Raw genomic sequence first — 14,416 nt, 5'->3', positions numbered from 1 at the left:
TTTATACATTTCATGTAAAAAAAACTGATAAGTGGTGATCTGTGACTGGCTTCTCTTAGTGAAATGATTTTGAGGTTCATGTTGTAGTGTGTGTCAATACTTCATTTCCTTTTTATAGCTGAATAATATTTAATTGTATAGATAAATCACATTTTGTTTATCCATTCATCAGTTGATGGACATGTGGGTCATTTCCACTTTCTGACTACTGTGAATATGCTATTAATGCTTCGGTGGACATTGGTGTTCAGGATTATGAGTGGACCTGTGTTTTTATTTCTTCTAGTTACATGCCTCAGATATACCTAAGAGTGGATTTGCTGGGTCATATAGTCACTCTGTGATTAATTTCTTGAGAAGTTGCCAGACTTTGTAAATCAGCTTTACCAATTTACATTCCATTTTTTCCAGGATGGTCCCCAGTGTCCTTCATTGAAAAGTTTCAAGAGTTCAGGGCAGTGTTTTGCAGAACATCCTTCAACTTGGATTTGCCTTACTGTTTCCTTATGATAGGATTGAGGTTAAACATTTTTGTCAGGAATTCCTTATATAGGGATCCCTGGGTGGCGCAGCGGTTTAGCTCCTGCCTTTGGCCCGGGGCGTGATCCTGGAGACCTGGGATCGAATCCCACGTCCAGCTCCCTGCATGGAGCCTGCTTCTCCCTCTGCCCGTGTCTCTGCCTCTCTCTCTCTCTCTGTGTGTGATTATCATGAATAAATAAATAAAATCTTAAAAAAAAAAGGAATTCCTTATATATGATGTGGTTTTCTCATTCTATCAGGTGGTGGTACTTGATAGCAGTTTGTCCCATTACTGGCAATTTGAAGTTAGGATAACTTTATTCAGTAGTTGTCTGCCGGATTTCTCCCTTATTAGATATCCTTTCCCCTTTGTAATTAATGAGTAATCTGTGGGCTGATATTTGAGATTGGGAACATCCTATCCTTAGCAGTTTTACACAGACTAGTCGTCATTCGTGATTCTTGGCTGAAGCATTTATTTTTAAGATGGCTGTTAAAAAGTGATTGTCTATTCTATCATTCCTTCTACGTCATTGATGTTTCCCTGTGAAGATGAGTTCCCCCCTCCCCATTCAGATGTTTAAGTTTGATTTCCTCATTCAGTGTATTCACCATCTCTGTCATTATTCATTCTACTGCTTCAGTTCAGCCCAAATTTGGCTTCTGTGTCCTATTGACATGCCCTGTCAGTCTTTGAGTATTTCTTTCCTCTCTGACACACAGGATGCTTTCTTGCTTATCTTGTTCTTTCTCTACCCTAGTTTCTTCTGTTTATTTTCAGATAAGTTCTGTTTATATATATATATGGATGTATTTTCCTTCTCTGCCTGTTTTATTTTTTCCTGAGTGGTACCATACGTTCCTACTAGTCAGTTGTAGTCTGGAGATTGTTCTCTGTCTCATTTTTCTGAATTATATTCCATTTTGGGAATACACCATAATTTATTTAACTAGTATCCGTTGATGAGTATTTAGTCTTAAATGTTTTGCTTTTTTAAGCACTGCTTTAATATATGCTCTATCCATCTCATCTTATGTATTGTTGAATGTATTTGTAGGATAATTTCTAGAAGTGAGACTTAAAAGGTGAAGGGAATGTGTGTTTCCAGTTTTGATGGCTCGGCCTCGCTGATAGAGATGGTGCCCATGTATGTTCCTATTTAGTGATGAGGATGCCTGTTCCTCCTCTCTTTTGCTAGCAAAACGCTTTATCAAATTTTTTTTATCTTTGCCAATCTGGTAAGTGATAACATTTCTCTGGTTTAAATTGTTTTTTTACTGGGACACCTGGGTGTCTCAATGGTTGAGCGGTTGCCTTTGGCTCAGGGTGTGATCCCAGGTCCTGGGATGGAGTCCTGCATCCTGCTCCCCTCAGGGAGCCTGCTTCTCCCTCTGCCTATGTCTGCCTCTCTCTCTGTCTCTCATGAATACATAGTCTATTTTTCTTTAATTTTTTTCTTTTAAAGATTTTATTTATTTTTATTTATTTTTATTTTTATTTATTTATTTATTTATGATAGTCACACAGTGAGAGAGAGAGAGAGGCAGAGACATAGGCAGAGGGAGAAGCAGGTTCCATGCACCGGGAGCCTGACGTGGGATTCGATCCCGGGTCTCCAGGATCGCGCCCTGGGCCAAAGGCAAGCGCCAAACCGCTGCGCCACCCAGGGATCCCTTCTTTTAAAGATTTTATTTATTCACGAGAGTCCCCAACGTGGGACTTGATCCCAGATCTCCAGGATCAGGCCAGGCCTGGGCTGAAGGCGGTGCCAAACTGATGAGCCACCAGGGCTGCTCAAAAAATAGTCTTTAAAAAAATTCTTTCTACTGTAATTAGTGATTTTGAATATTTTTTATTTAAAATTCTTAATTTTTAAAATTCTTTTTGTTTTAAGGTTTTGTTACTATCTATTCACGTACTTTGCCGTTTAATGTCTAGTTGCTCCTTGATAATGCTGTCAATGTTCTTTTTTTTTTTTTAATTTTATTTATTTATGATAGTCACAGAGAGAGAGAGAGAGGCAGAGACAGGCAGAGAGAGAAGCAGGCTCCATGCACCGGGAGCCAGACGTGGGATTCGATCCCGTGTCTCCAGGATCACGCCCTGGGCCAAAGGCAGGCGCCAAACCGCTGCGCCACCCAGGGATCCCTGCTGTCAATGTTCTTGATCCATGCGGTTGACTTGGTCAGTCTGTCTCTGCTAACTCCTCTGTGAGCCAAACCTCTTCTGATTGCAAGTCCCAGAGATGGATTAGAACCAGCCAGTGCGGAAAGGGGGCTTTCCAGGACCTGAGTGGAGCTGGGCTTCACAGGACTTGTATTTGGGAACCTAAGTGATTGACCTTTCTCTTCCCCTTTGTGCAGCTGTCATTCTCTACTTCTCATTGCACAAGGTAGGAAATGGTTGTCCAGTCACCAGTAACCAGACTCAAATTTCAGGAGAGAGAATATCTTGGGCTCCTATTGGGTCAGGTGTTCCCTACTGGGCCAGTCAGCTGTTTGGTGCCAGACCTTGCTGGCAGATGTAGAGAAGGAACACAGGTTGTTGTGTTCTTGGCCCTTAAATTATGGCTTCAGGCCTTTTGGTGTATTCTCAGAGTTCTTCCAAGCAGGTTATTTTGAACCTTTTTCAGGTTGGGTTTCCTCAGAGGGGGATTGACTCTCATTGTCAGTGCTGTCTGGATGAAGTGCTGTCACTAGAGGGACATTTCCCTCTCTTCGCCTCCTTCAGGCAGTGTAGTTAGTCTGTACAACGACAGTCTGGACTCACATACCCCTGGGGGTAGGAGGCTTCCAATAGGGTCCTCAGGCAAGGACAGTTTTAAGGGAATCAATCTTCAGGTCCTCAGCTTCCAATGTACTTCCTAAAGTAGAATTGTCTAAGAATTCACCTGGCTCAAGGACTCCCTTATCATCTTTTTCCACCTTTAAAAGGAACACAAACCCCTCCCACATTTGATGAGACCACCTTGTATTGTCCTGGAGCATAAAAACCATCTTGGGGTGCAACGGGAATAATTGCAAATATTGACAATGTTGAGAATGTGACTCAAATGACTGGGTAACAAATCCTTTTACAAGTTTCAAAGTTTTCTGAATCCTTTTAACAGAATTGGAGGATGAACCAATTGAGTTCATTTGATCTTTGATTAATAGATTAATATGTGGCTTTTGACATATAACTCAGGAATTGAGAGTTCAAAGATGCTGCTACTACAAAACTGGAATGAAATTGGTGCTATAGTCTTATTTTAACAGTAAGCAAGCAAATATTCATCCATGGAAGTATAAGCCAGCTCCCTGCCCCTAATCAGGATGCATTTTTTTTTTAAAGATTTTATTTATTTGAGAGAGAGATCACAAGCGGTGGGGGGAGGGTAGAGGGAGAGGCAGACTCCTTGATGAACAGAGAGCCCCATGCAGGACTAGACCCCAGAACCCTGGGATCATGACCTGAGCCAAAGGTAGATGCCTAACTGAGACACCCAGGTGCCAGCATTTTTTTCCAAAAATTTGGAGGGGAGATGCAGAAGGAGAGGAAGAGAGAGAATCCCAAGCAGGCTCCACACCCAGCATAGAGTGGGGCTCCATCTCACTACCCTGAGATCATGACCTGAGCTGAATCAAGAGTTCAGATGTTTGACTGAGCCACCCAGGCACCCCAGGATGCATTTCTAATAAAACCTTGCTCATATTTAATCATTATCAATATTTATGTTTTGGTCACATTTGTGCTAACTGTAATTATAATAACATTAATCCATAATAAAGTATTTTAACACTTAGATCTTATGGTCATAGGAAGTTTAACCAAAATTAAATTTTAGGGGTGTCTGGATGACTCAGTTGGTTAAGCATCTGCTTTTGGCTCAGGTCATGATCCCAGGGTCCAGAGATCGAGCCCCACATTGGGCTCCCTGCTCAGAGGGGAGTCTGTTTCTTCCTCACCCTCTGCCTGTTGCTCTCCCTGGTTGTACTTGTGCGCGCTCTCTCTGTGTCAAATAAATAAAATCTTAAGTGTTTTTAATATGTTGCAGAGAATTCCAAGTATGATCAATAAGACTTTCAAGCCTAAAAATACATTATATTAGGATAAAATTTGGGGGAGGATTAAAATTTTAGATGGAGAAGTGAAATAGAAATCAAGACAAGTTCAAAGAGAAATTTCTGTTATGTAGACATTAGTATTTTTAACTAAATGAAGGTAGGTGTTTAATTGCAGTGGTATTTATTTATATTCCACTGAATACATTTATAAGAATGACTTAATAGTTTATGCAGATATCTATCACACACCAGAAACTATACTCTTCGCAGCTATTTAAACATAACATCTAAAATTTTTCATTGTAAGCTTATATATACAGAGGGTCTCACATAGATTCTCAGAATTTTTTTCAGGTGCATAAGAGCAAGAAAGGTTACAAATGGCTATTTTACACTTCTTTGAAAGAAGTGCGTGGTTCTTTGTTCTCTGTGTCAACCAGATTCCCTTTCAGGATCCGACTAGCTTTACCTCTTCTGCTTGGGCCCCCGTCCAGTGGGGCTCTGGTGTGAAGCCAGCAGTGGCATGATGAAGGTAATGATGGCTTTAGAACGCTGGCTGGTTGGCTTTGATTTGTGTACTTCTCCCTTGTGTGTGGCTCTGGGCAGGCCCCCTGGCCTTGTTTGGTGTTGAGGTTTCCACTCCCCAAGTCTTCTTTCAGATTTTTCTTATGGTTGCAAGCTATGCAAACCTCTTACTGTCTGACCCGTTGACCTTCAATAGCTAAAAGTTACAGCAGGGGCAGTGAATGATTCATTGCTTAGACATTGAGATACTACCTGGCCTCCGCAGTTAATACATTTATTTGACATTTTGCACATATTCTGGGTTGCATCACTCTTTAGCACCCAAAACTGTCCAACTTGGGTATGGTTGGGAAGTGAGGTCATGTCCTTAGTACTCTTCTTGTCAGGGTCATTGGTCACCCTCAGTTGTCCGGGGCTCCTCTGACCCACAGTTATCAAGGAATTCCACTAATCCTCTGCTTCTACCAGGTGTTTCATTAGTGTGCAGAAGCACATGCTCTTAGGAGACAGGGACCCAAAGGTGAATCAGATACTTTTCTCTTTGTAAGCGAACACTGTGATTATATTTAAGGAAACACCTTAAAAATTTTTAGGCCCTCTCTAGGGTCTCTCAGTGTCTTAGAGTTGATAAACCGTATGACCAAGAAACTCTTTTGCTACGAAGGAATTCTATTATCTGTCACCTGTCCCAATCTGGGCACTCCATGTGACTGGTGGGGTTTGGTGTTTTAAGACAGGCTGCTCCTGGGTGGGTGCAGCTGGGGGAACCCTGGCCATGACCTCTGTTCTGGGAAACCTCTTGCATCCTTGGCTGTAGTAGGTCACCCCTGCTGTTGTGAAGGCATCAGCCACCTTCCAGGGTTGGGACAGGAGTGGGATGGGTCATTTGCCTTTTCTGCCATTGGCAGCTGTCACTTGCATAAGCTTGAATTGGGAACCCTGACCTTTGGGTGGTTCCAGAATTCATGGGGTGCCATGCTAAGGACATGTTGGACGAGCAGATGCTACTTTGCTCAAGGTCTGGAGTCTGTTAGATTCCCAAAGGAGTTGGGAAAATACTGATGGAAACGGGGCAAACAGAGTGGCTAAGAATGACATTCTTTAGAGAATTTTTTTTTCCTCAAGTTCTGACAAAGACCTTCTGGGACATCATGCCTTCCCTTGTCCATGATCTTGAGCTTTGTCATGTCACATGAGTGTATAAGGCCCAGGCACTGGCCCTTCATGCTCCCAACTCATCCTAGCCAGATCTGCCAACTGTAAATACCATGTTCTGGTGGAGGTTGGCTGAAGCTGCCACAGGCTATAGAAGTGGTGGGGCCACCTCCCAGTCAGCAGTGGAAAAGGGCCTGGGCATGGTACAGCTGGCAGATTCAAGGAGCTGGGTTTTCAAAGGCCCACAAGGGGAGGCTGAGGCTGGGGCTGGGCTGTAGTACAAGGCAGCCAGCTCAGAGTTGGGAGCGTTTCTAAGGGCACCTCTCCACGGGACGGCCACGCCAGGGTTCCCAACGTGTCTCAGTACATCTCTGGAGTGGGGAGATGTGGGAGGAGGGCAGGAGGCAGAAGTAGAGTGGGGGTGCTTGGACAGAGTCTGCCATCCCCAGCCTTGGTGGGAAAAGCCAAGGAAGGAGGCAGTTCGGTTGTTCATCCCAGCCTGAGCCTCTCTCCTTAGGTGCTGGCATAGGTTATGGAATTGCTTTGAGGAGAGGATGAGGGAAGACAGAAGAAGTTCCAGAATCTATTGATACTCGATACTTGTCTACCCACCCCACCCCACCCCCGACAGCTCTGCCCTGTTGAGGCCACAAAACCTCTGTGTTAGCAGATTAATCTGAAAATTGAGTTGCCGCTGAATGAGTTGATGTCAACTTAAAAGTTCAGTGGTGTTTAATTAAAAGCCATCCAGAGACTAAACCTGCTCCCAGGAAATTATTCTGACCGAATAATTAAAGAGAATAAAGGTTAGGTTTGTATTTCTGGCTGAGTCTGTGTCGCATTCGGCATCTCCAAAACATGAATTCCATTAACCTTTCATGAACCAACCTTAAATTGCTTTCAATTAGTTGTCATTCTAATTAAAGTGGAGTCACACAGAAGAGCCTTTGTTTATACTTGGTGTCCGTTCCCTTTTCTCTTCTGGAGTTTTGTCCTCCTGAAGAAACCAGTCATTTGAAAAATTGGTTTGTAACTTCGTGTCTGCCCATCCCTTGTGCCTCAGCCGGGACCTGTTCAGTGAACATTAGGAAGAACTGCGCCGGGGGAAGCGGCCGCTGAGGGCTGGGGTAAGTCTTCACTGCTGTGATTGGGTTGAGGTATAGAACTGGCACAAATGTGTCCCGGGACCGTGGCAGGCAAAGTGAAGGAATAATGAGGTAGCCCATTCAGCCTGGGCTGGCCTGGGCAGGCCTCAGGGAGGTCTTGGGAAGTCCGGGTGAGATCCAGCCTTCCCAGGAGGGCTCATGCATAGGGAGAGGAGTGCACTGCCATTAAAGACAGAAGGGGCGGGAGGGGAGGAATCCCTGGGTGGCCCAGAGGTTTAGCGCTGCTTTCAGCCCAGGGCGTGATCCTGGAGACCTGGGATCAAGTCCCACATCAGGTTCCCTGCATGGAGCCTGCTTCTCCCTCTGCCTGTGTCTCTGCCTCTCTCTCTCTCTCTCTCTCTCTGTCTGTGTGTGTGTGTCTCATGAATAAATAAAATCTTAAAAAAAAAAAAAAAAAACAACAGAAGGGGCAGCCTGACTCCACTTGTGAAGACGGTAATGACTTAGGCTTCGTACACAAGAGCCGCTGGGGCCCAGGCTTTTGTGGGGCTGCCAGCTGACCCCACCACTTCTGAGCTGGCCCTGGAAGTCTTGTTGGTTCTTTCCTTTCCTGATGCCCTCACTCCCTGGGCTGTCTCTGCCTCCTTGCGAATTTTATGTTCTCAACCTCATAGCCCATCAGGTGTCCTGTTGTCCTTTCCCACAAGGCTCTTCCGTGAGCAGATCTGAGGTTATCTGAGGATAGGTACCCTGTTTCCCTGTCAGACTGGGGACCTGCTGCGTCATTGTCAATAAGCCTCAGCACAGGCTGTTCACTCTCTAACCACTCTGTGCCAGATGCTGTGTTGGGTAGTAGAGACCTGAGGGAGGTGACAGTGATGACCTCAGCCGAAGTGCAGCAGAACCATCTAGAGGCAGAGTCAAGGCCCAGGAGAGCAACAGGAGGAGCAGCAGGGACGTGCCAGGAGGAGGCACTGTTTATTTTTTTATTATTATTTTTTTAGGAGGCACTGTTTAAATTCATGGTGTGCACCTAGATGCTTCAGGGGAGCATGGTAGGAAAGGATATTTGGCCTGAGGGAAGAGCACATGCTGAAGGGAGGGAGCATCCTGGGTGTGCCATCCTGGGTGTGTGTGGGGAGGTGGGGAGAGAGGAGTGGCAGGATCCATGGCTGAAAAGGGAGGTTCAGGCCAGGTCATGAACAACGTGTGTGTGTGTGTGTGATTACAGTGATGACTCAGCTTGTCTTCTGGGTGAGCAGCGGTATAAGACATGGTAAACCAAGCAGGGCATGTTTGGGGAAAAATCAACTGTCGATGAGGCCTCTAGTCAAAGAATTCTGGTAGGCAGGTGGGCCTGGGGATATAAATTGGAGAGTGAGCAGGATTCAGTGGTAGTGGAAACCCTGGTGTCTGCTCTGCTCCTAGGGGGTGAATGGGAGAAGACAGAGTGGGGAAAATGCCACTTTCTACAGTAGGTGGGCAGGGGGAGCCTGTGATGGCTCATAGGGGTGTAAGAACAGAGGGAACAGTGTTCTGCGGAAGAAGCCACACACAACAGACAACATACCGTATCATCCCATGTACATGAAAGTCAAAACCAGGCAAAACTAATCCATGGTAATAGAGGTCAGAGTGGAGGTTACCCTTGTCAGGGAGTACTGACCGGAGGAGGGGCCACAAGGCCAACTCCTAGGTGTTGGGAATATTCCAGGTCTTTGGATTATACATATGTGTGCATGTATACAGATACACTGAGATTTGTGCACTATACTGTAAGTTATACCTAACAATTTTTTTAATATTTTATTTATTCATGAGAGACACACAGAGAGAAGTAAAGACACAGGCAGAGGGAGAAGCAGGCCCCATGCCGAGAGCCCAACGTGGGACTCGATCCCGAGTCTCCAGGATCACACCCTGGGCCAAACGCAGGCACCAAACCACTGAGCCACCCAGGGACCCCAAGTTTTTTTTTTTAGAGAGTGTGCGTATGTGTTCACGCACGCTAGCACTGAGAGTGGAGGTGAGCAGAGGGCAGAGGCAGAGGGAGAATCGTAAGCAGACTCCATGCCCAGTGTGGGGCTCAATCTCACAACCCTGAGATCATGACCTGAGCTGAAATCAGAGTCCAACACGCAACACAATAAGCCACCCCGGCACCCCACCTAAACGACAATCCTTTTTTTTTTTTTAAAGGTTTTATTTATTCATTCATGATAGAGAGAGAGAGAGAGAGAGAGAGAGGCAGAGACACAGGCAGAGGGAGGAGCAGGCTCCATGCAGGGAGCCAGAGGTGGGACTAGATCCCGGGTCTCCAGGATCAGGCCCTGGGCCAAAGGCAGGCGCCAAACTGCTGAGCCACCCAGGGATCCCCCCTAAACAACAATCTTAAGAAAGGCAGAAGGAAGATGGAAGTGTAGGGGAGGAAAAATAATTTTTTCCACTCTTCTGACTTATTGGCTGAGACCCCTGAAATAAAAGAGATTAACAAGAGCAAACCTGAAGTTTAGGATCCCTGGGTGGCACAGCGGTTTGGCGCCTGCCTTTGGCCCAGGGCCCGATCCTGGAGACCCGGGATCGAATCCCACGTCGGGCTCCCGGTGCATGGAGCCTGCTTCTCCCTCTGCCTGTGTCTCTGCCTCTCTCTCATTCTATGTGACTATCATTAAAAAAAAAAAAAAAAAAAAAAAAACCTGAAGTTTAGCATGTTTACCTCCTGTATTCATGGGAGATGCCCAATGGGCAATGAGTCCCTGAGGTAGCTTACTTAGAGTTCAGGCTTCACTGGATGTCAGTAGGGAAAGGGGAGGGGGACATAGTCCTCTTAGGGGAGAGTAAATGGTTTCTAGGGAAGAAGAAGGGGCCCTGTTCCTTTAACAGATGGGAGGGCGCCTGGGTGGCTCAGTTATTAAGGTCTGCCTTCGGCTCAGGTCATGATCCCTAGATCCTGGGATCGAGTCCCACGTTGGGCCCCCTGCTCAGTGGGGAGCCTGCTTCTCCCTCTCCTCCCTTCCCTCTCTCTCAAATAAATAAAATCTTTAAAAAAGAGAGAGATGGAAGGTATGACGGTTTGTCAGGATGCGGCATCCATTTCTAGTCTCCTCTCCTGTGCTAAGAATCCGTCCCCGCTGGCTGAGGACACTCCCGGGGAGGGCGGCTGTGATCATCGAGTTCCTTCTCAGAGCCGCTGTCTTCTGGCACTGGGGGCTCGCCCTGCATCTGCTGTCTTTCAAGTCCTCACTCTCCCCAAGGCAGGTTCTGGGCGCCATGTTCTGCCGCCCTTGGGAAGGAGGGCGGGTGGGGGGAGGCCCGCGGGGGCACGAGGTGGAGCCTGTGGCGGCCGCAGCGAAGGACAGTCACCTCCGCAGGTGGCGTGGGTGTGGCCGTGGAGGCCGCCCTGTCAGTCCTACTATTTTTTTTTAAAGATTTTTATTTATTTATTCATGAGAGACAGAGAGAGGCAGAGACACAGGCAGAGGGAATAGGGAGCCCGAGGTGGGACTCGATCCTGTGACTCCAGGATCACGCCCTGGGCTGAAGGCGGCGCTAAACCGCTGAGCCACCCGGGCTGCCCAAGATTTGTTTTTAAAATTCTGCTGTTTTTCCCATTTAACTTATTGTTATAGAGAAAACTCTTGTACCCCTGTGCCTGAGAAGTGTCCTGGGCTTTGTCCGCGGCTCCCACCGGAGCAAATGGCCACGTCTGTGGTTTCCTGACAGCCCTTCCCCACAAATCCCTGTGTTTAAATTTGATAACATCTAATTAAAATAGATGATTAATTACTGTCATTTAATTTAGAAGAACTTTCTTCTATCTTAATGTGTGGGTTTCCCATGGAAACCACTTCAGCGCGATTAGCGGCGCCGCCTGCAGGCCTCCCCAGCTCTCCTGACCGTCTGTCGTGCTGCTCACGGCTTCCAGGGCAAACACTGCGTGTTGTGACGAGGGCTCCTGCCAGCCCTTGGGAGACCACAGCCTTCCCGTGCCCGGCGCTGGCGCAGCCGCTCGCTCTCTCCCCCCCCCCGCCCCCCCAAAGCGGGGCTTTCACCCAGCAGGCAGGGGCAGGGCCCCAGCTCCAGGGGCGCCTCCCCTGTGCCTCGGGGGCTCTGGGTGGGCGAGGCCCTCACCCTCAGGCTATCCCGACCCGGGGGGCGGGCACTTGGGGCAGCCAGGTAGCACCTAAACTCACCTGAGCCCACGGAAAACGGCTTTCCTCTCCGCTTAGCTTCCTCTCTCCAGCTCCACTTGCCCGAGGAGGGGCAGGCTCCGGGCCTGTGAGGGCCTGTGAGGGCCTGTGAGGGCCTGTGAGGGCCAGTGAGGGCCTGTGAGTGAGCGCCGAGGCCCCCACGTTCCTCCAGGGGAGGCGGAGCGGGGGGCTCTCGGCTCCGCTCCTCTTCTAAAGGGCAAGTCAAGGCCTGGCGAGCACTCCCGCGAGGGATCCCGGCGGGGAGGTGTTCGTGGGCTCCGCCGCCGAAGCCGGCCCGGCGGCCCCGGGAGAAAGCCCGAGACCCTGGTGGCGGCGCTGCACGGGGCGGCTCGCGGGGGGGGCCCTTCCTTCTCTTGTCGCTTGATTGGTTCTGAGTAGGGAAGGTGACTCCGGAGGCGGCGGGGGGCGGGAGGGGGGGGGCTTCAGGGGGTTTCCGAGAAGGGGAGTTTCCAAATGAGCCCGAAGGCGGCGGGAGACCAGGAGGAGGCCGCGGTGCAGGACGGCCCCGCAGGCGCCGTGCGTTTGGGCCCAGGGGGTCCTCGGTGCTCGGGGCTGGCCCTCGGCCTCGCCGGCCCCGATGCGCGGCGGGGCTCTCTGCCCCCCGGGGGGGGTCCTGCACGCCCCCGCCCCGCCCCCGACACAGCCCGGCGAGCCGCGCGGGAAGGCCGCGGGGGGCGCTGCGCGATAAGCAGCAATGTTTCATCTGACCTGTAGGGGGAGGTCCTCGAGTACAAGGTCGGAAATTTTCCAAAGGTGGTTGTATGAAGGCCAGTTTTCTTGTCCATGTTCCCTCCAAAAGCATAAAGGGAAGGTCAAGGTTTCCACATCATTTTTTAAGAAGATTTTATTTATTTATGATAGACATAGAGAGAGGAGGGGGGCAGAGACACAGGCAGAGGGAGAAGCAGGCTCCATGCCCCGAGCCCCAGGTGGGACTCGATCCCGAATCTCCAGGATCACACCCCAGGCTGCAGGCGGCGCCAAACCGCTGAGCCACCCAGGGATCCCCGCCCCCGCTTCTGTCTTTAATGGCAGTGCACTCCTCTCCCTATGCACAAGCCCTCCTGGGGAGGCCGGATCTCACCCAGACTTCCCAAGACCTCACTGAGGCCTGTCCAGGGAACAGAGGTCATGGCCAGGGTTCCCCCAGCTGCACCCACCCAGGAGCAGCCTGTCTTAAAACACCAAACCCCACCAGTCACATGGAGTGCCCAGATTGGGACAGGTGACGGATAATAGAATTCCTTCGTAGCAAAAGAGTTTCTTGGTCATACGGTTTATCAACTCTAAGACACTGAGAGACCCTAGAGAGGGCCTAAAAATTTTTAAGGTGTTTCCTTAAATATAATCACAGTGTTCGCTTACAAAGAGAAAAGTATCTGATTCACCTTTGGGTCCCTGTCTCCTAAGAGCATGTGCTTCTGCACACTAATGAAACACCTGGTAGAAGCAGAGGATTAGTGGAATTCCTTGATAAATGGGTCAGAGGAGCCCCGGACAACTGAGGGTGACCAATGACCCTGACAAGAAGAGTACTAAGGACATGACCTCACTTCCCAACCATACCCAAGTTGGACAGTTTTGGGTGCTAAAGAGTGATGCAACCCAGAATATGTGCAAAATGTCAAATAAATGTATTAACTGCGGAGGCCAGGTAGTATCTCAATGTCTAAGCAATGAATCATTCACTGCCCCTGCTGTAACTTTTAGCTATTGAAGGTCAACGGGTCAGACAGTAAGAGGTTTGCATAGCTTGCAACCATAAGAAAAATCTGAAAGAAGACTTGGGGAGTGGAAACCTCAACACCAAACAAGGCCAGGGGCCTGCCCAGAGCCACACACAAGGGAGAAGTACACAAATCAAAGCCAACCAGCCAGCGTTCTAAAGCCATCATTACCTTCATCATGCCACTGCTGGCTTCACACCAGAGCCCCACTGGACCGGGACTCCAGGATCAGTCCCTGGACCGAAAGCAGGCACTGAACCGCTGAGCCACCCAGGGATCCCCCTACATCATTATTTTTAAACTTTGTATTTTGAAACAGGTAGACTCACAGGAGGCTTCAGGCACAGTACAGGGTCCGGTGAGCCCTTCCCTCGGTCCACCCATTGGTGAGATCTTCCGTAACGTGTTTCACCAAGATGAGGAAATGGCTTGACACAGCGATGCACGCTCTGGACCTCGTGCAGTTTGTACCACTGTCGTACGTGGTAGTTCCATGCATTTGAATCCCATGGATGGATTTGTGTGATCGCTGTCACAACCGTTATGCGTGCAGACTGTTCATCACCGTGAAGCAACCCCCGGGGGTGGAATCTCCCCCACCTGTCCCTGTCCCTTGGCAATCACTAGCCACGGTTATCAAGGAATTCCACTAATCCTCTGCTTCTACCAGGTGTTTCATTAGGGTGCAGAAGCACATGCTCTTAGGAGACAGGGGCCCAAAGGTGAATCAGATACTTTTCTCTTTGTAAGCGAACACTGTGATTATATTTAAGGAAACACCTTAAAATTTTTTAGGCCCTCTCTAGGGTCTCTCAATGTCTCAGAGTTGATAAACGGTATGACCAAGAAACTTTTGCTATGAAGGAATTCTATTATCCGTCACCTGTTCTTATTTCACTCTGTGTAATAAATGCCCTTTTGCTCCGTCTAAATGTTCACGTCAATAGTTCTTTTTTATTCAGTGTCCTGGTGTAGGGGTTCTACATCACTATTATTAAATATTAAAATTTGACCTTTTGGATGTTGTTATAGAATTTAAGCAGCGGACGGGTGGTGTCAATAGATGACCAATCCAAGATTCCTTAGTAAGGATATTTACTTTTCACATTTCGAATGACATGCT

The sequence above is a fragment of the Nyctereutes procyonoides genome, unplaced genomic scaffold (assembly GCF_905146905.1).
Source record: "Nyctereutes procyonoides isolate TBG_1078 unplaced genomic scaffold, NYPRO_anot_genome, whole genome shotgun sequence".
Lineage (NCBI taxonomy): Eukaryota > Metazoa > Chordata > Mammalia > Carnivora > Canidae > Nyctereutes > Nyctereutes procyonoides.
The sequence above is the reverse complement of the archived record's forward strand: the minus strand, read 5'-3'. Positions refer to the sequence as shown.